General features: G+C 35.0%; 1 protein-coding gene across 1 annotated transcript in view; it reads left to right on the top strand.

Annotated features, from left to right (window-relative positions):
- Positions 1 to 26912, top strand: part of STK3 (serine/threonine kinase 3) — a 488063-nt gene that overhangs the window by 274160 nt on the left and 186991 nt on the right.

Genomic DNA, 26912 nt, shown 5'->3' with positions numbered 1-26912 from the left:
TTTTAAAAAAGACAATATGATCCTTTTTTCTGGAAGGCTCTGGGCAGTCAAGATATATGAATTAAGGTTTATACTGTTGAGACTCCTGTGAGAGTGAGGTAAAGCTGACACAAATGTTATCTTTTCTAGCATTTTTTCCACCTGCTCTATGATTGATTCATGTGTTTGGGACATTGTAAAAGATCATTATTGTATCTTTTTTAGTTGTGGATAATTGAGACTTAGATGTAATAAAACAAGTGGCTGAAAATTATTAGTTTTTCATGTCCAGAGACCAGAATTGTTTATAATAGGCAAACTGAGCCAGACATGTTAGATCAATGTGTATTCTTTTGATAATTTCCTTCATCAAATGGGATTTATTCCTATGTTCTCCAAAGGAAAGTTTATATGGGAAAATTTTGGTTTACTTTTAAAGAATTGGGTATATAGACCAGCAAATCTTTGTTTTATTTACATTTGCCTTGTGTGTTAAGAAATATAGGTTATATTCTGTTATAGAAATATTTATGAGGCTAAATCTCTACACTCGATTAGGTATAACTGTATATATAACTAACAAAGCCACTAAATATTTAACATCTATTACAAGTAATATTCTGCTACTGTTTTTTACTATAAGATTACTTTTTCTTACAGTAGATAGATCATTTTTCTTATTGAGAAGCATGTGGCTGAATAATTACCTGTCTACCCCTAAGTTTTCTTGTATATTACTTTATTCTATATGTTACTAGGCTAATATAGAAAATGTCCTTGGATGAATCAGAATACCTCAGTGTGATTTTTTTTTTTTTTTTTTTTTTTACATTTACAAAAACCATTGTGTCAAGGTAAGGAGATTATTCTGGTTTAATATAATGCCATTCGAATGAGGAGCCAGTTTTCTTTCTGGATAAACCAGTTATTAGGTGAAATTTACTTCTTGGCCGTGTCCATCATTTAAAAGGGACTGGAAGAACTCGTGTTGAAGTTTCCTTAAAAATCAGGATGGGCCAGGCGCAGTGGCTCACGCCTGTAATCCCAGCACTTTGGGAGGCCAAGATGGGTGGATCACGAGGTCAGGAGATCGAGACCATCCTGGCTAACACGGTGAAACCTCGTCTCTACTAAAAATACAAAAAATTAGCTGGGTGTGGTGGTGGGCGCCTGTAGTCCCAGCTACTCGGGATGCTGAGGCAGGAGAATGGCGTGAACCCGGGAGGCGGAGCTTGCAGTGAGCCGAGATCGCGCCACTGTACTCCAGCCTGGGCGACAGAGCAAGACTCCGTCTCAAAAAAAAAAAAAGAAAATCAGGATGGGTACTAGGCGTGGTGGTGGCTCATGCCTATAATCACAGCACTTTGGGAGGCTGAGGTAGGAGGATCACTTGAGTCTAGGAGTTTGAGACCAGTTTGGGCAACATAGTGAGACCTTGTCTCTACAAAAAATAAAATTAGGTGGGCGCAGTTGCACATACCTGTAGTCCCAGCTGCTCCGGAGGCTGACGTGGGAGGATTGCTTGAGCCTGGGAAGGCTGAGGCTACAGTGAGTCGTGATTGTGCCACTGCACTCCAGCCTAGGCAGCAGAGCAAGACCCCATCTCAAAAAACAAACAGAAACCTTGATGGTTTATGTAACCAGCTATTTCAATGGGGATACAACCCTCCGATGACATTTTAAAATTTTGGCTTCTGCTTCATAGGATCAATAGTGTGGTGAAATAGAAAGAACCGCCTTTGAAGTCAGACCTTTAGTTTTAGCATTTTGTTCTGTCTAATACTATCTCTGTGAAATACGTAATGTAATCATCTGTAAAAAAGATGTAATACTTTTCAAGTTTGTTTTGAGAGTTAAATGAGAAAGGTAAAGATAGTGTTTGACATACACTAGGAAGTTAAAGTTAGTGCACATACGTTCTTACACTTTTCATTCTTTCTGGGAATTTGCCTTCTTAGTGCTGAGTACCTTGGCAAGAAAGCACAGTACATATCATGATAAGAATGTTGTGTCCTAGTGGGATTTAGGGTAGGAATTGGGATCCATGTTTCTAAGACTGTTTTTAGTTAAACTACTTACTATACCTAGATACTTTTTTTTTTTTTTAATTGAGACAGTTTTGCTCTTGTTGCGCAGGCTGCAGTGCAATGGTGTGATCTTGGCTCACTGGAACCTCCGTCTCCCGGGTTCAAGCAATTCTCCTGCCTCAGCCTCCCGAGTAGCTGGGATTATAGGCAGTACTTCTAAGAGAATCCTCAAAGCCAGAGATCATTCTTTCTCCTCTTAGTCACTTATGCTTTCGGTGAACTTATTAGTTCATTTCATCTCCTTTTCAGTTAATATGGAAGGCATTTCTTATGCATAGTAATATAAAGTACCCTTGAAGGGAACACCTTATAAGATGTCGTTTTATATATCCAAACCAAATAAAGTTGGGCTAAAGAGTCAAGACCTAGTTCTGAAGGAAGCGAAGACAATCTGCCTAAAATGTAGAATATATATTGTTTGGCATTGTACAAAAATAGTATTATTAGTCTGTATTTATGAAATATTTTCAAGCTTAGCAAACAATTCTACATAAATTATAATTTTTAAATTCTCACAGATCGTTAACCCTATGAGATCCGATAGGAACTGTGATTGCCATTGGACAGATGAAGAAATGAAGACCCAGACTGGGGTAGCATCTGATCATTCATATTGCAATCCAGGATTGCGATTAAGTGCTGATCCCCTTTTTTTTGGTGGTGGTTAAATTTTCATGGGACTTTATTAGTGAGGTGATTTAAGAGTCAATCTACAGCAGAATACTACTAAAATCTCTCTTCAATTAGATGGGAATCAGTAGAAAGAAATGGGGACAGGTTTGGTATGTAGATATATTCATTAATGAATATAGATTTATCTGAGTGGTGTGTTTTGTTTTCCTCTGAAGAGTATACTGCTGGTAACTTTTTGGGACTTGGACATGTCATAATAATTATAGTAATAATTAACACCTAAACATGTACAAAGTTTTTATTGTGCATGAGGCAAAAGTGTGATACGTGAATTCTAGTCTTCTCAACAATCCTTTGAACAAAAGGTACTATTTTTGCTCTATTTTATATATGAGGAAAAGTTTGATGTAAAGGAGAAAGTATTAAAGACTGTGTAACCTTTCTCCTACCTTAGAAATACAACTTGTGTTCTCATTGTTCAATTCCTACCTATGAGTGAGAACATGTGGTGTTTGGTTTTTTCTTCTTGCAATAGTTTGCTGAGAATGATGTTTTCCAGCTTCATCCATGTCCCTCAAAGGACATGAACTCATCATTTTTTATGGCTGCATAGTATTCCATGGTGTATATGTGCCACATTTTCTTAATCCAGTCTATCATTGTTGAACATTTGGGTTGGTTCCAAGTCTTTGCTATTGCAAATAGTGCTGCAGTAAACATACGTGTGCATGTGTCTTTATGGCAGCATGATTTATATTCCTCTGAGTATATACCCGGTAATGGGATGGCTGGGTCAAATGGTATTTCTAGCTCTAGATCCCTGAGGAATCACCACACTGACTTCCACAATGGTTAAACTAGTTTACAGTCCCACCAACAGTGTAAAAGTGTTCCTGTTTCTCCACATCCTCTCCAGCACCTGTTGTTTCCTGACTTTTTAATGATGGCCATTCTAACTGGTGTGAGATGGTATCTCATTGTGGTTTTGATTTGCATTTCTCTGATGGCCAGTGATGATGAGCATTTTTTCATGTGTCTGTTGGCTGCATAAATGTCTTCTTTTGAGAAGTGTCTTTCATATCCTTCACCCACTTTTTGATGGGATTGTTTGCTTTTTTCTTGTAAATTTGTTTGAGTTCATTGTAGATTCTGGATATTAGCCCTTTGTCAGATGAGTAGATTGCAAAAGTTTTCTCCCATTCTGTAGGTTGCCTGTTCACTCTGATGGTAGTTTCTTTTGCTGTGCAGAAGCTCTTTAGTTTAATTAGATCCCATTTATCAATTTTGGCTTTTGTTGCCATTGCTTTTGGTATTTTAGACATGAAGTCCTTGCCCATGCCTGTGTCCTGAATGGTATTGCCTAGGTTTTCTTCTAGGGTTTTTATGGTTTTAGGTCTAACACTTAAGTCATTAATCCATCTTGAAATAACAGGAAGGGGACATCACACACCAGGGCCTGTTGTGGGGTGGGGGTAGGGGTGAGGGATAGCATTAGGAGATATGTCTAATGTTAAATGACGAGTTAATGGGTGCAGCACACCAACGTGGCACATGTATACATATGTAACAAACCTGCATGTTGTGCACATGTACCCTAAAACTTAAAGTATAAAAAAAAAAAGAAATACAGCTTGACATATAGCACATTATACATTTTTAGGTCTGTTGGAAATTTTGTGGTTTCAAAGGCTTCATAACACATTTGCAAAACCATAGATAGAGTGTTATTTAAGCTTTACTTTTCCATTTTAAAAAACTCATTTTCACTTTTTAATCCATGGTGTTAAAAAAAATCCCTCCAATACTGTTAATAAGACAAAATAAGTTTAATACTCAAGGCCTACATATGGATCATAGATAATATTGTTTAATTTGCTGCAAGATTACTTGGGAATTCCACATCAGAATTTGAAAGAAGCTCATTTTCTGGTTGTAAAACTTTTGGGGAGGGTCTCCATTTTTTTGCTGGATCCCACTTTCTTGAATAAAATATTTTGAAGAATGAACTACAAAAATTAAGAATTACATTAGTATATCGATTTACTTATTTTTACTGATTACAAAGTTAGTAAAGATTAATTTTGGTATTTCAGTTTTATCAGATTATTAATTTTGATGTTTGTTTTTGTTATAGATAGTAAAAATTGAACAGCTTCTCCATGGGTCTCTCAATGTACAACCTGCTTCATCCTTTCATTCATTTTTTTCAAACATTGATTAAACACTTACTCCATGGCAGGCATTTTGTGCATATACTAGGGACAAAAAATAGAAGTAAGAACAATCTTTATGCTTAAGAAGCTTACAGTCTCTGGGATAAATACACAGCAAGCAGGTGTTTATAGTACATTTTGGTAAGTACTGTGGTAATTATGACTAGAATCTATGATATAACTCAGCATTATTGGGAGTTAGGGTGGGTGTAGGTATAGGCACTGAGTCCTGAAGACTGAAGAAGTAGAGATGCGGGTGTGCTACAAAGTAAGGTTTTTCTAATCAGAGAAGGTGAGCATGTATAAAAGTAGATGTGTGGTATTCTGGGATCCTAAATAGCTCTTAAGGGCTGTAGCAGAGAATGTGGGTGTAGACTATTTATGTATATGGTGATTCTAATACTGGAGACAGAGGTAGTGGTCTTGTCCTGACCTGTGTATTATTTGGGAATTTAAATTTTTCCTCCCTGAAGATTATGGGAGGCCACTTGAAAATTTTGAGCAGAATGGTGGGATCTGATTTTTGTTGTTGTTGCTATGTCACTAATGGCATGAGTGTAGGAAAAGGATTAGAGTGGAGCAGGACTAATGTTAGGAATACCCATTAGGAGACTGCCAATAATCCAGGGGAGAAATGATGATACCCTGGATTAAGGTATTAGCTGTGGTGATAGAGAAAAAGGGACAGGTTCCAGAGATATAAAAGAGGTAAAATAAGATGTAGTTAGTATTTTAAAACTCCACTGAGCTAAATGATCAAGTTATAAGAGTACTATATGCCTATGACATGTGAGGGGTAGTTCATCTACCAGAGATTTGTTTTGAAGCATTTCCTTGTTTTCAAAGAGGCTGTATTTCCTTTAGCTATCTCTATTCTAGAAGTGAAATATAAAACGTACTTCTTGAAACAGGTTCAGTATTTACCTATTGAATTGTAGCGTGACATTTTAAAAATTGTAATTTATACTTATGGTAGGAGTGCTCTAAAGAGTTACAAAGAAAAGGAAAAAATACATTTATACTGTCTTTTACGTTTACCTGTATAGTTACCTTTGCTGTACTCTTGATTTCATTGTGTGGATTTAAGTTACTATCTAGTGTCCTTTCATTTCTACCTGAAGAACATCCTTTTTGTTTTTTGCAGGGCAGGTCTGCTAGCAATGAATTCTCTCAGTTTTTGTTTATCTGGGAAAGTCTTAATTTCTTCTTCATTTTTGAGGAGGGAGAGGAAGTCCCAGGTAGCAGAGGTTTCTACAGTGATGATGGGAAAGTGAAGAGAAGCGGGAAGGGAAAACCTAATGTGATATCTTGACTGACAAATACTGGATGGAAAGTTGTATGTTGCGTACTGATTGCAGTGGTGAAGGGCTTCAAAGCAAAAAGTCTTGGCTTGGAATCCTCCAACATTGGTGGGAGAGGGGTGATTGAATATGGCTAAGGGACAGTTTTAAGAAATAAAGTTGATAGTGTTTGTCGGAACTGATATGGAGAGAGCTGCTATATCACATTCATTGGGCATCAGATATTAAAACCTTTGGCTTCCCTAAAGTTGTAACACATAACATACATGTTTTACCTGTAAGATGTACCATTTCTTTGCCTGTAAGAAAAATTGTGCTACAGATCTTCCATTTTTACTTTACATTCTTTTAAAAAGCTTTTATTTTTAATTGTGGTTAAAAAAATAAAATTTACCATCTTAACTGTTTTTCAGTGCACAGTTCAGTAGCGTTGAGTGTATTCAAATTGTTGTACAGCAGATCTGCAGAATTTTTTCATCTAGCACAACTGCAACTCTTACCCATTAAGTAACCACTCCCCATTGCTTCCTCCCTCCAGCCCTTGGTAACTACCATTCTACTTTATGTCTCTATGATAATTTAACTACTTTAGATACTTCCTGTAAGTGTAATCATAGAGTATTTTTCTTTTTGCAATGGGCTTATTTCACTTAGCATAATGTCCTTAAGCTTCATCTGTATTTAGCATGTGATTTTCTTCCTTTTTAAGGCTAAATAATATTCAATTATATGTTTATACCACATTTTGTTTATCCATTCATCGTCTTCGTTCATTTTTTTTGGTTTTATTTTTAGTATAGATTATCTTTCCTTTTTACCCACTAAATTTCTTTATCTCTAGGCTTTAGCTTATTTAGGGACATAAACCATTTGCCTGGTTTGTTCTTTGGAAGTCATTTTATTTTTTGTTTTTGTTTTTATTTTTATTTTATTTGTTTTTTTAAGCTACTTCCTACCAAAAAGATGGAAGTCATTTTAATTGTTATATTTTCCACCTGTTTTGCAGCTGTATTGCTAACTTATATATTGCTATGTTAACTATACATCTAAAAAACTTTGAGTTATTTTATTAGTTTTCTTAGATATTTAATTGATTGGAAGTGTTTTTAAAAAACCTTGGAGTTTGCTAGTTAAATAATCATCAACAATGTAGCTAATAAATTCTTTTCTACTAGCATGCAAACTCTACACTGCATCAGTTCAAATTATAGCACCTAATGCTGCCTCAAGGCTTGTGACATTATAACTTTTCAACTGAGCAATGCTTAATTTGTTATGAAAGTAAAAAAAAAAGTAATTCCATCAAAATCGTGTTGCTGACATCTGTTTCTGATAAAATTTTAGTAATATGATAAGAATTAAAAGCATTGTGTGATTACTGGTTTCTGATTCTCATGATAGTAAACTGTAGAGGACTTGTCTTTCCTTTGTGAATCATTTGTATATGTAAGGTGTTATTAAGTCCAAATGGAAAAGAAATGTGCTGAGAGACATTAAAGCAATAACTGAGTTTCTTTTGACACTAATCTTCTGAAATATCCTGTTAACATTTGTTAAATAAGTGATATATTACTCCTTGAATTTTGCAAAAATAATGAAAAATTGTATGAAAGAATTTTTAATACAGTCATGCATTGCTTAATGATGGAAATACATTCTGAGAAATCTGTGAAGAATATCATAGAGTGAACTTATACAAACCTAGATAACAGAGCTGTCTATACACCTAGGGTATATAGTATAGCCTGTTGCTCCTAGATTACAAACCTTTACAGCATGTTACTGTACTGAATACTGTAGGCAATTGTAACACAATAAGTATTTGCGTATCTAAAGGACTAAAATGTCGTTAATGCAGTTGTTAATGCAGCGCATATTGTATTTAGGGCATAATTTTTTTCTAAAGCCATATAATATTTTAACATAAACAGGTCAGTGTGTTTGACCCATTTTTTAACTCTGTAACATGTGGAATTGTCTCATGTTAACATGTGGATTTGTCTCATTAGTAATTCTTAAATTACTAATATTGGAAGAAGAGCTATGACCTTTGAGATCAAAATTTATTTGGAGGTAATGAAGTTATTTAAGAATGCTCTTGAAACCAAACTGGTGGTGAGAGGGAAGAAAGCAGTTCAACAGGGGGTGACTGAAAGGAAAAAAAAAGGCCTAGTAGGGAAGCGTCAGCAAGAAAGAGTCAAAGAGCAAGGAAAGAAAGAAAAATGAGGTAGTTAACAGGAGGTAAAAGTACTAGTATTGAGAAGAGAAGAGAATGAGGGCTTAAAGGGAGTAAGGTTCTTAACTTCTTACATAGTTTGGGATGGTTGCCTTTTGATCTCTCAGAACTAGGAACAGATATGTTTGCTTTAGTTTGCTGTTGTTGCTGAGCAACTTTGTCACTGGTGCATCCACTAGGGTTATTGCAAGCATGACCCTGCAGATACTAATCTCAGCAGCACTCCCTTTTCAGTTAACTCCATAGCCTCCTCTGCCTGACTTGAATCAAGCGTATTTTGCTCCAAAGCTCATTTTTTTTTCTACCGCACAGTCCAGCTTCAATAGGGAATTACTTTTTTGCATTTACCGTATATCCTATAATTTTGCTGAACTTATTTACCGTAGAAAATTGATTTTCTTGGATCTAATAGTCTGTGCACATGCCATCATACAAATTCATATTTTCAGCAGCTTTATTGAGATATATTGACATATAAAGATTGTAAATGTTTAAGGTATACAGCGATGTTTTACAAATTTGTATTTTATTTCTTCCCTCTTTTCCTATTGTGTGACTTTGGGGCAATATACTGATTCTCCTAAATTTTACTTTCTTTATATATTAAATGGACACAATAGATTTATTGGAATCACAGGCTTATTGTAAGGACTAAATGAGAAATTGTGTGTAAAGGATCCATTACAGTATTAGTACATAGGGGTGGTAGACAGTTATTCTAGTTTTTTTTATTGAGAATGTGTCTGTGTTTCTTCACTTTATATAATTCTAGCATTTAGTTTTAGAAACAAATTTTAAGAAATCACATTAAGATACTCTTAATACCATTTTTTACTTTTTTGCATTTTAATCCTGAGTACTTTATCTGATCAATTCTTGAGTGATAAGGTGATAAAACTTAAACATTTTTCTATACATGTGAGGAATTGTTGTTTCAGCCACATATTTTAAGGTTGAGTCTAAGGTTATAATACAAATATTTTAATGTATTTATATCTATTTTTCATTGAGTTTATAAGATTTGTGGTGGCTTTTCTTTTTGCTAGGAATTCTATTCTTCCACATAACCCTGTGGGTCTCTCTCCTGCCCTCACTTCCTTTCATTATCTACCGAAATGGCATATTATCAGAGAAGCAAGAAAACATAATGGTTAAGAGCTGGACAGCTTGGTTCTACTACTTACTTGCTGTTTTACCTTTGGTAAATCAACTCGTTTGTGCCTCAGTTTCATCAGTTACAGCATTTTTATTTTAATAGTCACTACCTCGAAGGGTTGTTTATGATTGAATGATTTGATGTGTGTCCAGTACTTACCACAGTACCTGGCACTTAGAAAGCACTATATATGGGTGAATGGCCATCATTGTCAAAATCAGAGGTTGGTCTTGACTGTTATGTACATATTATAAAAGATTTTCCTTTCCTTGCCTTATTTTTTCTTAGCTCTTCTAACCATTTTATATTTAATTGATTCATTTATGTGCTTATTGTTGTCTGTCTTTGTCTGCTGGAATATATGTGTCCTTTAAAGGCAGGGACTTTTTTGTCATGTTGTATCCGTCTGTATTACATAAATTCTTATTAAATAATGAATGAATGAGTGACTCAACCAGTATTTCATCCACCTTTCAGAGTAAAGATATTTTTAGATATTCGAAGATTGACAGAATACAACTCTTATTTGCTTCATTTGAGGAAAATACTTGAACTAACTCTAACCAAACAGTAAATGAATCAGAATTGAGGCCTTGAAAGATTATGAAGAAGAAACAGTTATAACCAATAAACCTTTCAATATATATTACCAAATCCAAATGGATAATGATAGAGTGACTGGAAGCATACTAAATAAGAATTTTTGAAATAAAAAGGACATACTAATTAATAGCCTTTAACTGAAAATAATTCTGCATGAATTAAAGAATATCAAGTAGGGTTTATCAAATTGAAGAAGGAAAATTAGATGATGATAATGGATGCTGAAAAAATTGAGTAAAATTCAACAGCCTTTCTTGAGTACATAAAGTATATAAAAAACATTTTAACAGTGGAATGCTAATGTTGTTTCTAATAACAAGTATGTCCTCTATTATCATTATTATCATTATCATTATTCAGTTTTGTTCTAGCATGTTCAATAAGGTAAAAAATGGAATAATCTGTATGAACATTAAAAAAGAAGAGGAAAAATACATTTTATTTTGCCGATATGATTGTATGCTTATGATAGCCAAATGGTACCAGTAAAATATTATCAGACTTAATAACATAATTTGGTGAATAGTTGTATATAAAATACACAGAAATTGGTAGCCTTTCTCAGTGCTGATAATAATGTTATTAAAGAAAAATTGGAAAAAATAATCAATTAAAAGTAGTTTCAAAAACTAGAAAATCCTTAGGAATAAAGTTAACAAAAGAAGTACACTTCTGTAGGAAGAAATTTATAAAAATCTAATTGAAAGACATTACACTGGAATTGAAATGAAGGAAAGAGCATGCTGGCTTTATAAAATACGTTCCCAATTCTTATGATATTGTGTTGCCATGCAAAAACTATATCATAATAATCTTTTACCGAAAATTACTTAAAAGTTAATTATAGTTCTAGTTAAAATTCCTTTATGGTTTACATTGGAATTGGGTAAAATGATGTTCATACTTGTTGACTAAGAAAATTAAGGAGAAAAAAGTGAGAAATGAATAGCTTTACCAGATATTAAAATAAACTCTAAAGCTACTGTAATTACAGTAGTCTGCTGGGAATTTAATATGATAAATGTGAAAATTTGAGCTCAATAGGAAAATGATAATCATGCTGTCGGAATTATCTATTCATCTGAAAGAAAATTGAATCTTTGGTCTCTTACAATACCTAAATAAATTCTAAGTGTACTAGAGACTTATATGAAAGAATATGAATTCTAGACTATATGCGTGAACTAGAAATTGGGGAGAAGTTTCTAACCAACATAGGAAACCCAGGAGCTATGAAAGAAAAATAAATCTAATCATATAATGATTTTTTTGTAACTTATGTGTGCGATCTCACTAGCAGCAAACTCAATAGATAAGCAGTAGGTTGGGAAAAATATTTATACTTCAAATTACAGATAAATGGTTGATATCTACGATATTAAAAAAACTACAAATTAGTGCCAAAAGACAATCCAGTATAAAAAACAGAGAGAGATGAATAGTTGACAGAAATGCAAATCCCAATAGACTAATGACACATAGGAAGATGATTAATAGTACTTTAGGATATGCAGATTAAAGTAACATTGAGTTTTTTTTTTTTTTTTTGAGACAGAGTCTTGCTCTTGTTGCCCAGGCTGGAGTGCAGTGCACAATCTTGGCTCACTGCAACATCTGCCTCCTGGCTTCAAGTGATTCTCCTTCCTCAGCCTCCCAAGTAGCTGGGATTACAGGTGCCCACCACCATGCCCGGGCTAATTTTTTTTTTTTTTTTTTTGAGATGGAGTCTTGCTCTGTCACCCAGGCTGGAGTGCAGTGGCACGATCTTGGCTCACTGCAACTTCTGCCTCCGGGTTCAAGTGATTCTCCTGCCTCAGCCTTCCGAGTAGCTGGGACTACAGGTGGGTGCCACCACAGCCGGCTTATTTTTGTATTTTTAGTAGAGGTGGGGTTTCACCATATTAGCCAGACTGGTTTTGAACTCCTGATCTCAAGTGATTCACCTGCTTTGGCTTCCCCGAAGTGCAGAGTTTACAGGCTTGAGCCACTGTGCCTGGCTGAGGTATCATCCTATATCCAAAGTTAAAAATGTTATGGCTTCACTCAATATTGGTGGCAAATTAGAGCAAAAGGCATTAGTGGTAGAAATGTGACATTTACTTCTTTTCCTGGAAAGCAGTTTCAGCAGTTTTACCCCTAGAATTTATCTCACAAAAATAAAAGCATAAATATGTAAGGATATATGCATTTTTTAAAGCAAGGATCTTTTTGCAGTATTTTTATTAGTGGTAAAAAACTGGAAACAAGGTGGGAAAAGTTGAATACATTTGATACATTTTGGCCTTGTAACATGCAGCCATTAAAAAGAATGGAGTTCTGTGTATACCAATTAATGTAGTTATATTCCACTGTTTGCTATGAGATGAGAAAAATAAGATGTGAAGAAGTATATATGGGGACAACTTCATTCCCCAAGAAACAAAATAGAATTTTAAATCTCTACATATGTTTGTACGTGGTTATTTAAGGATGGAGAAGAAGATATGGAGTGATACATATCAGGTTGTCATTGTTGGTCATCTGGAGTTGTGGAGAAAGGTAGGGGAAAAATCAAGAATGGGAAAGTAGGAGGGATGGAAAAAGATTCAATAGTTATAGGCTTGTATTTGAATAAAGCCCAAGTAGAATACTGACAGTGCATTAATAAAAGGCATTGAGGCAAAAAAGATACCTCTTGATACACACAGGATTTATGGGACACATTAATGGTCTAGAGTTGTATTGCAAAAGGTATGTTAGCCACAATTTATTAAGGGTTATTAACAATTTATTAAGGAGGAGACATTAGATAATGACATCAAGGCTGGGTGCAATGGCTCATGCCTATAATTCCAGCTACTCAGGAGGCCTAGGTGGGAGGATTGCTTGTATCAAGGAATTCAACACCAGCCTTGGAAACATGGCATACTGTGTCTCTACAAAGAAATACAGAAATTATCTGGGCGTGGTGGCACATGCCTGTGGACCCTGAGAGGCTGAGGTTGCAGTGAGCCGAGATTGTGCCACTGCACTCCAGCCTGAGTAACAGAGTGAGACCCTGTCTCAAAAAACAAACAAAAAGAGAACATACTATGTATTTATTATATTTAAAGATAGTCTAGTATATTTTCATGTATTCAAATTTTTATTCAGTGTCTACTCTGCCAGATACCTTTCTAGGCATTTGGGATATATCAGAGATTACATCCTAGAAGGAGGCAATAGATATAAAACAATATATAATAAGTAATTTATATGGAATATTAGAAAGCTGTGTTTTTGAAATGATTAAAAAAAACTAGAGTGTACAGTAAGAAGGATAGAGGGAGTTTTGGTGGACAAATTTGTGATTTTAAATATGGTGGTCAGAGCCTCTTTGGGAAGGTGATATTTGAGTAGAGGCTTGCAGGTATTGTGGGAGTAAACCACACATATACCTGGGGAGATCATTTTGGGCAGATGGAATGGTCAATGGAAAGCCCTTGTATGTTTGGAGAGGCAGAAGGGAGCAGAGTGATCTAGGGACAGTGAAGTAGGAGATAATGTCAAAGAAAGACAGGAAGTAAGGGAGGTGATGGAGGTAGGTGAGATTAGGAGTAGTGCCTTGTAGACAGACCCCTGGCAGGCCTTGAGCAGCAGAGCGATAAGATCTGATTTACATTTTTAAAGGATTACTTAGGTTTTTGTTGAGAATAGATTGTGGGGGCGCGGTGGGCAAAGATAGAAGCAAAGAGGCCAGTTGGGAGGCCTCTGCAGTAATCCAAGTGAGAGATGATGGTGGCACGCGTTAGGTTGGTAACAGTGGAGGTGGTAAGACCTAATCAGGTTTTGGATATATTTTGAAACAAAAACCCACAGACTTTTTTTGACAGATTGGATGTTGTATGTAGAAGAAAGAAGAGTTAAGTTAGCTGGAGAGAATTATCATAAAACAGAAAAAGGCAGGAGGTAAAGAGTGAGAGAACAATTGAGAGGGAGGGAGGGAGAATAAGAACCTCAAGAAGCAGGAGTTTAACACAAAGAAATGTATCTCTAATTTTGGTTTATAGCAGGTGTGTGTGTTTGCATGTGTATGTGTTTGTATATATTAGGGTTGGGGTCTTTCTGTGCTAAGTAAGTCACATCTGAAGCCTGCTGTCTTCTCTTTTGCATAGGCTAGCTCTGAATAGAGTCACTACAATTAAATAGAAATAAACAATTGAATAGATAATAGATAAAATACAATTAAACAATTGAATAGATAAGTGGGTTATTAATATTACAAATATTAAGATACTAAGTGAGAAAGGAAAACTGGGTGTTTTCTGGGAACTAGGTCAAGTACAAATTGAAACCAGTGTGGAAAGTGCAGTCAAGAAGGGAATGAGATAACAGGAATTCTTGTCTAGAAAGGGGAAGACCAAGGAAAGGAGGTAACACTAGCAATGAAATAGTTCACTATAGTGATAGCATTTGAAAAGTTATAACCTTGAAGAGTTTAGTCATAGCAGTCAGAGAAAAGACTGATGTCCAGCTGGCTGGCTGACTTTTTATTTTCCCACACATTATGTCATCTACTGTTAGTGTTGATTCTTAGCAGTTTAGGGTAGACTTAAAGTTTGTTTGGAAAGGTGCAATTTTCATTTTCTTGAAGTTGACATTGAAAAGTGATGAAACACGACTGGGCATGAGAGCTCACGCCTGTAATCCCAACACTTTGGGAGTTCGAGGTGGGTGGATTGCTTGAGCTCAGGAATTCTAGACCAGCAACATGGCAAAACCCTGTCTCTACTCAATATCTGTATCTGTATCTGTATCTATATCTATATATGTATATATATAAAATTAGAAAAGTAGTGAAAGTGTTTTGTAAAATCAGAAATCTCATTACATAATTATTCTTCATGTCATATTTACTCATTTATCTATTTAGTCAGTCAGTATTTACTGAATATCAACTCTGCATTCAAGCACTAGGAATTAAAAGATGGATGAATCAGACACTCTGTCATAAAGTACCTCACAGTTTAGAGGTATGTCATTATGTGAATACTTGAAAATATCATTTCGATTTTCCTCGTAGATTCATTCACTTTTGCTACAGTTTAATATATAATACAGTGTTTAGCAAGAAAGGGTGTCTAATATAAAATGTGCCATTTAGTCTATAGCAACTTTATATACTTTAAAACCTTATTAACTCCACAGAATTTGAGACAGCAATTATTTCTTAGGTCTTATGTGTTCCTTTAAGTCAGAGATCCAGGTTTGACATATTTTTGCTAGACATTCTGAAAATGTTTTGAAGCTAATATTGGAGTCCCTGTATGTTTAACGACTCTACTGAGTGGGAGGATGACCACGCTGCTAAGACATTACTGGTGATTTTTTATTACAAGTTGATATTTAAGTCTCTCCTTCTTGTTCTGCTGTTTAAATGAGTCTGATTCAGCAGAGCAAAAATTGAAGTGTTTTAAATCATGTTGGTACTTGTAATTGTCCATAAACAATCAATTTCAACTTTATGAACTCCCAAATATTTGGTACACCAAGGGTTGTATAATAACTGTTGTAATCGGTCTTTGTGGCTGCATGTTTAAATGTTGGAAATGAGACTTTAATATGAACATGCAGTAAATCTTAACCACAGAGGCACACACAGGTCCCAGTGTAATGTGGACTGGGAAAGAGACACATGTAAACAGACATATTCTTCATCTGAATATGTGGAGCCATACTTCCATAGAATTGCATTCAATGTTTATACATAGAGAGATGGCATTGAAAAACTGCTGTTTGTACGGGTTTACTGTGTATTTTGATCTCTAGGTTATTTACTTCTAAGTGTGTAGGGATGATATTAAAACATGCTGGTATCAGTTAATTTAATTAAAATAATAAAAAATTATATAAGTGGGGAGAAGTCATATTGCCATCATTTACCTTAGGAGAAAAAGATTGTTGAGTAGGAATATATTAATATAATACATAGTTTTGGATAATAGATTTTTTTTGTTAAACATAAAAGACATGGACAATTTAAAGCTTAAGTTATGATGTGGCATTATAATTTCTGTTGCATTTGGGACCCTTTATTCATGTAAATGTCCTAAAAATATTTGGTCACAGACTGTAAATAACATAAGGAAATCAGTTTTCTCAGAAGCTTTTCTAAAGACTTAGAAATATTAAACAAATGCATTCAATACAATGGATGCCATAAAGCATCACATAAAATCTTAATTTAAATTTTTAAATTTTTATTTTTAATAAAAATTTTAATTTTTAATCTATGAATTGCTCTCTCAAAAGATTATGGGTTTAATAACAGTTTATTGAAATGAGAGCTAATAGATGGGTCTATACAAGTTTGGTTTCGTTCATACTTTGATTTTCATTCTAAAGAGCAATGAAAAGAAGATTGTTGGCCAGAGTAAGGAGGCAAACATTTTATAAGAGGGGAGGTTCAGTAGTGCCAAATAATATAAAACATTGCTTTAAAAGAAGTCTTTAATTGAATTATTTATCAGTGATGAAATTGAACTTATACAATTCCTCTTTAGTTTCCAAATAATGAAGTTCATTTAGTAGTATTATTATTATTGTTATTATTATTGTTGCGTTGGGGTCTTTCTCTGTTGCCTATGCTGGAGTGCAGTGGCGTGATCATAGTAACTACAGCCTCAAATATCTGAGCTCAGGAGATTTTCCCACTTCAGCCCACATAGACCCGAGTAGCTGGGACTACAGGTGCATGCCACCACACCCAGCTAATTGTTAAGTTTTTCATAGAGGTGAAGTCTCAGTATGTTGCCCAGGCTGGTCTCAAACTTCTAGGCACAAGCGATCCTTCCTTTGGCCTCCCACAGTGCTGAGATTATACGCATGAGCCACTGTGCCTGGCCACAAAGTTCATTTATTCATTCAACAAATATTTGTTGCGCATCAGCCACTTTTCTATGGGCAGGATATATAGCCTTGAGTGAAACAAAAATTCCTGCCTTCATTGTGTTTACATTCTGGTTGGGTTAGACATAATAAATGTAACACATACATAAAATATATCATTGAATGGTGATTAGGGAGTATGAAGGTCTGATTGTACTTTTAAATGGTAGTTAAGGATGCCTTGTTAAGAAGGAGGTATTTAAGCTAAAGACTGAAGCACACAAGGGAGTGAGCCATCTGGGGTAAGACTGCCTTGGTTGGAGGGAACAGACAGTACAAAGTCTGTGTGAGATGGGAACATGCTTGGCTCTTTGATTCTTAACCAGAGGCCAGTGTGGCTGGAGTGAGCCAGAAGGACATTAATAGAAGATGAGGTAATAGGGATAATAAACGTGTTACAAAGATCTCAAGGTAAGTTTATTTTTTGTTTAACTGTGCTTTCATTTATTATTTTTTATTTTTTGAGCTCTCTGTCGCCCAGGCTGGAGGGCAGTGGAGAGCAATCATGTCTCACTGCAGCCTTGATCTCTCAGGCTCAAGTGATCCTCCCACCTCAGCCTCTGGAGTAGCTGAGACCACAGGTGTGTGTGCCACCACACCCAGCTAATTTTTTAAATATTTTGTAGAGATGAGGGTCTCCCTATGTTGCTCAAGCTGGTCCCAAACTCCTGAGCTCAAGTGATCTTTCTGCCTTGCCCTCCCAAAATGCTGAGATTACAGACATGGGCCACTGTGCCTAGCCTAATTGTTCTTTTAGAAATAGTGTCAGTCAAATGGACTTGCCATTGAAGATTTATAAGAACACTGTGCAGTAGATTTAGTTTGGATGTCATTATACTTGAGATTTTGTTCATTCTTCCATCCGCCTGTCTATCCATCTGCCTGTCTGGGTTAGCAGGCTAGATAATCATATGTGATCCTGTTTTCAACAAGGATGTGAACTGTTTTAGATCAGTTTACATATGTATCTACATATAGGATGGTTAAAAATAATCACAGAAGAGGAATTAATATCCCTCAATATTAGATGCTTTATGGGAGTGGGCAGCTATGAGGTAGAGTGAAAAGATCCTTGACTTTGTGTTCGTATGGATTTCTTTTACATTCCAGGCCAAATGGTGTACAACCTTGGGCAAATTATACAATCTCTCCCACCCTCAGTCTTCACATGTGAAAAACTGGGTAATAAAAATACTAATCTTCTAAAGGTTTAAGCCTTAGAAATAATGTTATATAAAGGGTATACACAGTGCCTCTCCTGCTGGAGGCACTTAATAAATGGTAACTAATGTCTTCATGTGAATAAGAGATAAGGATGGTAAGGATAATTATTAATATTATTATTGAAAATATTTTTAAAATTTACCGTCTTTACCATTGTTAAGTGTACAGCTCAGTGCCAATAAATGCATTTATATCCCTTTTCCCTCCATTTCACTCCTCCTTCCCCACTCCCCTTCCTGGCCTCTGGTGATGGCAAGTGTACTCTGTATGTCATGAGATCCACTGGTTTGAGCTCTCACATATGAGTGAGAACTTGTGATATTTGTGTATTGGAATGGTAGGGATTATTGAGGCCCACAGTTAACCTAGAAAGTGTATACAAGTTAATTTTTTAAATTGTCATTCTTTGAGAACTTTTCTTGGCTACTAAAAAGTGTCAACATGTAGTGATTAGAATTTTCCCTCCTTTTCCATTAACTCTCGAAGATGCTAAGGGGACATTAATTATGAAGGTCTGTAAAGCAGCACCTTGATTTACCTCTAAGAAAGACAACGTAGAGTTAGATATAAAGCTGTGTTACTGTCTTGGGCATATCTGTTCTCAAGTTGGAATGCCTGTGTTTGATTGTTAGAGGCAGTAACATCTGCCTCAGAGGCTTCTTCCTTTCTACTCTTCATGGCACTTTATATATGCTTCTGCTACCATTTACATATGCATATTTTAGCATTATATGATAAGTTGCATTGAGGACTTTTTTCTTGCCTTGAATAGATTAAATCTTCTTTAAGTAAGGGGTAGTATCTTCAATTTTGTATTTTTGGTGTGGAGCACAGCACGGGGTTGGTAAATTGGCAATATGAGGGCAGGAATTTCTTATTTCTTTTGTTCACTAATATATGTTAAGCACTAGAACAGTGCTTGGCCCATAGTAGTTACTCAGTATATATTTGTTGGATGAATGAATCCTGTATGCCAAAGATAAAAGTCTTAATATTTAAGAATGTTCTTTTGGCACTATATTGGTTCAGATTTAACAAAATGGTGTAGAACTGATTAATAGGTAAATTCCACCAGAACTTGCAGTCAGCCAACACCTTTGCTTTAGACTGTCTCCTGTTTGGGAGGGCAAGAATTTAGCTAATTTGGATCTTGAGCTTAATAAACACGAACATGGTCAAAAGTCAGTTAGCAGGAGAGAAAAATGGAAATAAAAGATCTAAGTATTTTGCAGATTCATTAACTAATCTATGATTAATTAATCCTTAAACATTTTATGTTAGTAGCCACTAGAAAGGGAAATCTTCTTGTGGAGAAGATATAGTGCTGGGAAATTTGTAAATTATAAACTACAAAGTTAAAGTAGTAAATAAAGGAAATTAGGAAATGTATTTAGAAAGCCAGTATTATATATAGTATTATATTTTTATAGTATATAAATACATATTACTATAGTATATAAGTGCGTTATATAGTCTGTATTTATAACATATAAATGTAGTATAAATAAACCTATTATACTCTTAAATATTTAAGACTGGTAAATAGTTTGATCATCCTTTTTTATGTTTTTTCAGTGAACTAAAAATTAGATTTTATAGTTAAATTCCATTATTTGAGCATATGTTTTCTTTATTAGAATAAAAAATTGTAAAATGTAATATTTATAATTATGCTTATTATTTGTTAGGTATACTGTATTTATATTTAAGGAAACATGAGCAAATGACCAAGAATAATTAAATTATGTTGGAATGTTCCTTTCAAGTAGGTGCTTTGGAGTTTTAAATTTAATACTTTAATAATGAATGCAAATTGTTAATTATTGTATTGTTTATTGGTACAATGAAAGTGTTGAAGATATTTTCATAAGAAGAATGGTAGTATAAAATAGATTGAGAATAAAATCAAAGTTAATTGAATATTAGGAACCCTTCACTAGTATATCATTAACTTTTGTGTTTTTTTATATCACATTTTTCCACTAGACTATAGAACTACAAAAGAATATATTCTTCCTTGAAATTTTGCCACAATTTTGTGTATAAAATTCTTTTGAATAAAATGAATATGGAGGTCAGGTGCAGTTGCTCAAGCCTGTATTCCCAGCACTTTGGGAGGCCAAGGCAGGCAGATCACTTGAGCTCAGGAGTTCTAGGCCAGCCTGGACAACATGGTGAAAACCCGTGTCTACAATACAAAAATTAGCCTGGCATAGTGGCTTGTGCTGTAGTCCCAGCTACTTGGGAGACTGAGGTGGGAGAATCACTTGAGCCCAGGAGGTCAAGACTGCAGTGAGCCGTGATCGCACCACTGCACTCCATCCTGGGTGATGGAGTGAGATGCTGTCTCTGAATGAGTAGAATAGAATAGAATACGGAATATGGAATAACATGTAACAAATAACAAATAACTCCTGCCTCAGCTTCTCAAGCAGCTGGGATTGCAGGCATACACCACCACGCCCAGCTAATTTTTGTATTTTTAGTAAAGATGGGGTTTCACCATGTTGGCCAGGCTGGTCTTGAACTCCTGACCTCAGGTGATCCATCTGCCTCAGCCTCCCAAAGTGCTGGGATTACAGGCGTGAGCCACCGCGCCTGGCCAGGAACCAAAATATTTAAATTGAACAAAGGCATGTCTTTGTTTCTTGCTATGTAAAGTTAAGAAACACACCTTCACGTTAACATGGAAAAACACTTAAAAAGATATGAAAGATAACATTGACATCAGATGAAACCTGGTTGTAAAAGCATAATGAATTATTACTATATGCCTTTGGTTTTGAAAAGCAAATAAAGAAACAAAAAGTAAATTTTCCCCAAAGCATTAATAGTCATGAAGCTTATTGAAAGTAGTAAACATTATGAAAACTTGTTGTGTGAAGCTCTAAAAATTCCCACACTCCGGGGACTGTTGTGGGGTGGGGGGAGGGGGGAGGGACAGCATTAGGAGATATACCTAATGCTAAATGATGAGTTAATGGGTGCAGCAAAACAACATGGCACATGTATACATATGTAACAAACCTGCACATTGTGCACATGTACCCTAAAACCTAAAGTATAATAATAAAAAAAAAAAGAAGAAGAAAGCTTTCACAGTGTCGTGTCATTTTCAGTCAAAGAAGAGCACATTTCAACATTGAAACTGAGTATTGCATTTTAAAATCCCATCTATTTCAGGAGGATTAATATCTATATTGGACCAGGCATAGTGCCTCATGCCTATAATCCCAGCACTTTGGGAGGCTGAGATGGGTGGATCGCTTGAGCCCAGAAATTTCAGATCAGCCTGGGCAACGTGGCAAAACCCTGTCTCTACAAAGCATACAAAAACAATTAGCTGGGTGTGGTGGCATGCGCATGTAGTCCCAGCTACTCAGGAACCTGAGGTGAGAGGATCGGTTGAGCCCAGGAGGTTGAGACTGCAGTGAGCCGTGATCATGCCACTGCACTCCAGTGTGGGTGACAGAATAAGATCTTGTCTCAAAAAAAAAAAAAAAAAAAAGAAGTATATCTCCCTATTGTAATATTTAGAGTACTGTTCCTACAGATTAGTATAACTGTTGCCTTTTCACAGCTTTATGCGTAGTTGTTAGAACAGTAATCCATTCCCATAATATGTAGTATTATATTTCAGACCATAAGCCCATTTTAATTATTGTTAATTTTTACTTAATATTTACTATATTTGCTCTTTTCTAAATAGTAATTAGTACATTAAATAAGATTTTTACATAACCAATATTTCACTGTAACATTATTTCCAAGCTTTTGGGAATAGTGCTTATTGATTCAATGATATGTAAGAACTGTCCTATAAATAGTTGAGTAAAACTGACATTTTAAACCACCCACTCTGTGCTCCATGTTTAACTCTTAATACTGTTCTCATGCTCTGCCTCACTGCTGCCTGTCTCTTTGCTGGTGTTGCTGTCCTCTGTCCTTTGCCTCTTAGTGGTCTTGGTTTTCTCTTAATATGAACAAGCAATGGGAGGAATGGTGCTGCTGTTTCTTCCATCTTGGTCACAAGCTAACCTCTACATTTTTGTCTAAAGAAGTCACTTTTATTCACTAAGTGCTTTCTATTCCCATTCTGTTTCAGTAATGCCTTGATTGGTTGTGTCACCTGTGCAGTAGTTGAAAATGGATATGAGTACACAATTTCAGGACCTCCCTGCTTCCTTGTAGATCATTTGGCCGTATGTAAGTGATTTAACAGTCATGCAGTCAGAATTGTTAGAGTAAATAATTTCCATCTTCATTACTGTATCTTTGTATTCATGAACACTTGCAGGAACATAATATTCTTCAGTTAAATTTAGGCAAGTTTAAAAAAATTAGGCTAAATAAGTAACAAATTTAAAAATCAAGCTAGTTTACATATTTGGAGACTTCCATTTTTGTAATAATGGTGAATGAATAATTTCTTTTGAGTACTTTTTAATTTAAAATACCAACAATTGATAAAGTGTAAATTTACTTGAGGAATTAATGTAGGTTTTTTGTATGAAAGCAGTCTGATATCAAATTACGATTATATGTACATTTTGACTTAGTTACATTATAACTTTCAAAAAATTTCTTAGCCAAAAAAATTAGCAGAGTTTATTATTTATTTCTAGAAACAGAACTAAAGTAGCATGAATAGAGAGTTTAAAAGGAATAGTAAAACAGGTTTCTTTACATGATAGATTATAAGAAAATGTTGGGTGCCAGCACCTAATAAAATATTTTAAAATAATATTGCTTTTAGTTATGAATATTTCTGTTACTTAGTTTATCATCTACCTAATTGTATGGTGGTTCAGGTTGATTTGAGATTGCAAACATTGATATTGAAACTTCATAGCTTTAGACCATCTTTTTTTGTGTGGGTTTGTGTCAGCTAAATCATCAGTTTCGTTTGCTCATTTAAAACTGTAATACATAAAAAAAATTGGTTAAAAATGATTATTATACTTTTTTAGACATTGTGCAGATTCCATTTTAGTAGCTCCAAAATAAGACATTGGAGTTGAATTAGGGGAAAACTGATATTATGCAGGAGTGCTGTCCTCACTTTCACCAGAAAATGTATTTAAATTGGAATTTCCAAACGTGAGAAATCTGAAAGGAATAAAAAATGCTAGTCCTTAATGTTAGCCGTATGGTTGGTGTTAGCCAAAATGAAGTTCAGGCTGTGATGCTCTGTAGCCACTGTATGACCTACCCAAAGGCAATCAGAACTCACTTCTTTCTTCCTTTTTTCTTTTCTTCCTTTTTTTTTTTAAACTAATTGGCCCATGTTTAGTTTACTGAATGTCATCTGGACTCAGTAAAAAGCAAGTGACCTGCATTGAATTAGTGTAATTGTAATACAAACAGAATATTGCATAGTTTTGGTCTTATACAGGAAAGGAGAAAGTAGGAAAGATTTTTCTGTTTGATAAATAGAAACTGAAGATATGGGAATCCAGGCCTGGTTCATACTTGATTTTACCTTTCATGTCTCTTTGTAAGATCAGTATTTGGACTTTTAGGCATTTTTCCTCTGTAAAAAAATATTGGTTTTCATTTTGAAATTTACTATGAAAGAAGTCTGCTTTTTGTAAAAAAAAAAAAAAAAAAAATCTTACAAATGGTGTATATTAAGTCATGGATCTAATTCAATCATAAGAAAGTTAGCATTGTCCAAAACGGAAGTACTTTATGCACTACTAGGATTGTCAGGAACTTGGCATATTATTTTACCTTTATCATGACCAATATTGCAAGGACATTTTCAAATGCTATTTTATTCGTTTTGGATAGTTTATATTTATTACATTCTGTGTCAGATGGGTAATAGCTCCATTTGCTAAGGGGAAAAAAAGAGCTGACAAATTTAAATTTCATTTTAAATAATATGTTTTAAATTTTAACTATATGACTTTGGTCTTATAATTAATTAATTTGATTTTGAAAGTGTCATTTTGAAATGGAATTATTTGGCATCCTGAAATGCATATTCTGTGTAACTTATACTCTTGTAATAGGACACTACCAGTACAAAAACTATAAACAGTTAGATCTTCCTATTATAATCTTGGCGTGACTTGTACTTTTTGTTTTTAACACGTATTTATTGAAATATTTCTGTGATTTTTAATTTAATGTTGGGCTTTTCCACTGGATTCCATGTCTCAAGAGAGCAGGTACTGGGTCTTCCCTTGTTTTTAACCTGATAGTCCTTAGTGCCTAACACAATGCCTGGCATATAATAGGCAGTCAGTAAATGTCAGTTAAATAAGTGTAAAAATGAATAAGGAAATTATTTACATTTATTATTTAGGTACATACTAGTATCTAAATAGTATCCAAGTACTGAACCGTCTAGTAATTGCTTATATAATATAATTGCAGTGGAAGAATCCTAGCTTTTCTACTTGCTGGTCGTATTACCATGCCCAATTTAACCTCTCCATGTCTCACGTTTTTCCCATATGTACAGTGAGAATAATTATAATCTTTATCCTGAGGAGTTGTTATGAGGATTGAGTGAGGTAATTCATGTTTCCTTGGGGAATGCCCCACAGACTTAATTGGTATTATTATCATTGTTGTTCTGTTTTTTACTATTTTGGAGGTGCTTTGGAATCATAGAAGGAATGTATGGCTTTATTAGGAAGGGTTGTATTAGGGAAAGCATAAAAAAATAGGTAATGTACTAAAAACATATTGAAAGATGAATAATTAGACAGTGCCTCATGGCCAAAGGTAAGCCATGCTGAGAAGAAGTTGTACTTTATTTTGTAAGTAATAGGGGAAAGATTGGGGTTTGAAGTAGGGGTTCAGCAATCTGCATTTGAACAAGCCTACCAAGAAATTCTGATGCATGGTAAAATTTAAGAACAATTGTTATATGTACATATTTATATAGATGAGAACTATTGTTACATGTACATGTTTATACAGATTAAAAATGTACAGATGTTTTAAATAATATTACTTTTAATTTTGTGTGTTTTTTTACTTAATAATGTAGTCTAGCAAGTTTCTGATCAGTAAACTCAATTTTCTCCTACATGTATTGTAAAATTAGAAATATTTCCTGCTAGAAAATAGTTGTCTTCAGATTAAGTTAGTGACCAAAAGTATTCTTTATCCACCTGAAAAGAGGTAGCATAACTTGATGATTAAGATCATGGGCTTTGGAGCTAGACTGCCTGGGTTCCATTTTCAACTCTGTCCTTTATTTGCTGAGTATTTGAGGGCAAGTTATTTAACCTTTCTATCCCTCAGTTTTCTCATATATAAAATGGAGAAATACTTCCTCATAGGGTTTTGGTGAGGATTAAAAGAAATAATTTTTGTAAAGCTACTTAGTACATTGCCCCATACATAATAAATGCTATATAGAGAAAATGTAGTAGTAACAACAATAATTACAACATATGATAACATGAATGTATCAAAAGTTATATAGGTAAAGCATTTAACAATAGTGCTGAGATAGCCTAAGCACAGCATGCTTATTGCTTAAAAAGTCCTAGTTAAATGGCCATATACATATGCCTGAACTTTGGGGCCTCATTTTACCCTTTTCTGGCTGTAATATTATAGAAGGGTATGCCTCTTCCTTCTTGTTTTTTTTTTTTTTTTTCTCCTACCCATCACTTATTTCCTCTCTGCTATGGAACTTTACGGGCTCACGTGCTCCTTGATTTAGGAGACAAACAATTCTCCTTTGGGAGAATGAAAAAACAGTGAAAACAACTTGGGGATATTGGATATGAATTATCTCAAAATAGTATAGAAAACGCATGCCTGTAGTCCCAGCTACTTGGGAGGCTGAGGTGGGAGGATCGCTTGAACCCAGGAAGCGGAGGTTCCAGTGAACTGCTTTTATATGTGGCTCTGAAAGAAAGGGGTAAGACAGCAGTAGAGAACAATTCTCTACTGCTGTCTTACCCCTTTCTTTCAGAGCCACATACAAAAAGACTAATGGATACTTGCTGCTTCCATTTGCCCACTTGCCTCTCATTTACCCCTGAACAGACTTTGGCTGTGTCTTCCCTACCACTCTACTGAAATTATTGACACCTTTACTCCTATTTGGCATTGGTAACCATTTTCTGTTTGTTAAATCTCTTACCTTTTTTGATTTCTAGGATATCACCATTCCCTGGCTTTCCTCCAGCTTTTATCTCTGTCTTGAATTCTAGACTTATTTCTAATAACCTGCTTATATAATTTTCTTTTCTTCTTTTTTTTTTTTTTTGAGACAGAGTCTTGCTCTGTCGCCCAGGCTGGAGTGCAGTGGCGCAATCTCGGCTCACTGCAAGCTCCACCTCCGGGGTTCACGCCATTCTCCTGCCTCAGCCTCTCCGAGTAGCTGGGACTACAGGCGCCTACCACCACGCCTGGCTAATTTTTTGTATTTTTAGTGGAGACGGGGTTTCACCGTGGTCTCGATCTCCTGACCTCGTGATCCGCTCACCTCAGCCTCCCAAAGTGCTGGGATTACAAGCGTGAGCCACCACGCCCGGCTATAATTTTCTTTTCTTTACTATTTTGAGGTAATTCAAATCCAATATCTCCAAGTTGTTTTCA

This window comes from Symphalangus syndactylus, chromosome 7, assembly GCF_028878055.3.
Source record: "Symphalangus syndactylus isolate Jambi chromosome 7, NHGRI_mSymSyn1-v2.1_pri, whole genome shotgun sequence".
Classification (NCBI taxonomy): Eukaryota; Metazoa; Chordata; class Mammalia; order Primates; family Hylobatidae; genus Symphalangus; species Symphalangus syndactylus.
This window is presented reverse-complemented; position numbering and strand designations above follow the sequence as displayed.